A 2,556-nucleotide genomic window follows, 5' to 3' on the forward strand; every position below is an offset into this window, starting at 1 on the left:
CATTAATACATTATATGTGTTATATGTAAACATAAATAATACATTACATGCTAAATAACGCAAAGTAAAATCAAGTAATTTCATGGCATTTACTTAACACTGTATGATTGTAGACAGGCAATATACAGGGTGCATAAAAATTGTCTTTCTAGAAGTTCTTTGAACAAGTTGTAAGAGGGTAATAGCAAAAACATTTAGTGATTCTGAGTACTTTAAGTTGCACGCAAAGCTGGCAGCTGGGCGTTGAAATTTCTAAAAACGCAAGTTCTTTACTATCGAGAGAACTAGTGCTGAAACTCCTTCAAAATAAGTTTGTGTAATCAATATCTATCCTGAAAATCAACAAAGAGTAAAAAATAAATATTAATTATTATACATTTTATAAAGTTAATTTAAACTCACCAGAAATGTGGTTACGTAGCATGCAGAGCAGTATATTCTTCTTAAATTCATGTCACCACCTATGTAATTAAGTTCTTTTGAAATGAATGGTCCTTTGCAAATTATAACAAGTATATATAAATATTACTCACCCAATTATCAAGGCTTAAGGAACGCCACTGTTACAATGAAAATATGGTCATAAAATATGTTTCTACTTCACATTCAAATACGAAGTTCCTTCCCTTCAAACAGGCCAGGTTTTGCTTGCCTTAAATTATTCATTTATAAGGTTCGCTCTCGTTGAAATTAAAAAAGTTCTTAAGTTCTGCATTAGTTTTCAATTTGTCGTTTGACTTGACAGCAGTGTGCATCCGAAAAGAGAGATTGGGGAAAGTTTTGAGAATATACGCCTTGTGATCACCAATCTTATAAAATGGTTCTTGTTGAGGTCGTGGACGATCGTACCAATGCTTGACAATATTTCGAATTGGTCTTAAGCAATCAGTCCTTGAAGATGCATACTTACGAATTTTTCCATTCACTTCAACTGTTGTAAAATAATCATACACATTATTATTTATTTGACTTTTCCAATTTGATGAGTGACTATTCAATTGTTGAACGACACTTGACAGGATATAATTTGTTTTAATTGCCTGTAGGTTTCTAATTTTACATAAAATTCAAATGTGTCGTCATACGACATAAGAAATGGACGTATTAACGCCTCATTAGCAGGTGGTCTGTCTTCAGGTCGTAGACTTAACATTCACGACTGAAGGTCTTTTAGTTTTTCATTTTTGATTTCATTCAAGCCAGAAGGATTTCCTTTTAACATGTTGTCCAATCTATGCCGCTTAGTTCCAAAAGGATGTTTTCCTTTTATTGCGACATAACAAGCCACCATTCCAGCATTCTAAAGTAATACAAAAATTGTAATGGAAACAAAATAATCTCACAAAATTGAGTATATATATTATATGCAAATGTTAACATTCCTAAACCTACATTTACATCAGATTCTTTTTTGTAGCGTGCTGTATCAATTGAATCTTAATCTTCAAAATATGACTCAGAAGCAACCAAATGCTCAGTTCCCCTGTTAGCTTTGCTTACATATGTTATTAATCTATTCTTCAATATTCGACTAATACCAAAGTCAGCTATCAGAAATTTGCCTTTAGAATATCGGAGAACATTGGAAGTCTTTAAATCCCGATGAAGAATAGGATTTGGACCGCTTATAAGAATAGCTAATCCTCTTTGCATTTGTTTGAGAATATCAAAAAGAGCTCTTCGAAGATCATGTAAAGTAGAATACTCCACAAACTTCTCCAACGATTCTTCACATAAATCTACTATCAAATAAACATATTCCATTCCAGTATCCTCTATTAAGAAGGAATAATTCACAACACATTACATGTTTTATGCGTTAAATTTGTTTAAATTCTTTCTTGTTGTGCAAGCTCGATGCAGTTTTCTCGACGTATTCGTTTCACTGCTTTGCAATAACCATCCTTTCTCAGTCCGAGAAAAACACAGGTTTCATTATTTCCTCTGCCGATAAATAACTCGTCTGAGAAAAATACACGTACATCACCTACATTTTCAACCTCGACGGATTGCGTCCATATTGAATCAACTTTAGCAACAATTTTCTATGCTTTGTAGATTCATCATTACATTTCCACTCATGCAACTGCAATTTTTAAAATAAAGTAAAGTCATTGCATTCAGGGGATAATTGAAAGGAAAACAATGTCTAAAATACATAAGTATAGCCCAAATCTGCAAAGTTCACACATTTGGATACGGAAAGCACATTTTGATAAAACAACAAAGCAAGTGAAGCAGGATTAAGATAAAATCATACCTGCTATGTTTGAGGGTTGACTGATAGACATCAAGTTCCTTCTGTTGTAATTCATGCGCCTTTTTGTTTGCTGATAAACTTTGGGCGTTTTATTTTCAGAGCACGGATATGATTGAACCCGTCTAAAAAAATGGTTACTATATTTTATTTCAGTCTCTCTCTCTCTCTCTCTCTCTCTCTCTCTCTCTCTCTCTCTCTCTCTCTCTCTCTCTCTCTCTCTCGCACTCATTCGCTCTCTCTCACATCTTTCACACTTTCACATCGAATAAACTTGTCCAGACTGCATGCAGTCAGTA

This window comes from Xenia sp. Carnegie-2017, unplaced genomic scaffold (assembly GCF_021976095.1).
Source record: "Xenia sp. Carnegie-2017 unplaced genomic scaffold, XeniaSp_v1 HiC_scaffold_23, whole genome shotgun sequence".
Classification (NCBI taxonomy): domain Eukaryota; kingdom Metazoa; phylum Cnidaria; class Anthozoa; order Malacalcyonacea; family Xeniidae; genus Xenia; species Xenia sp. Carnegie-2017.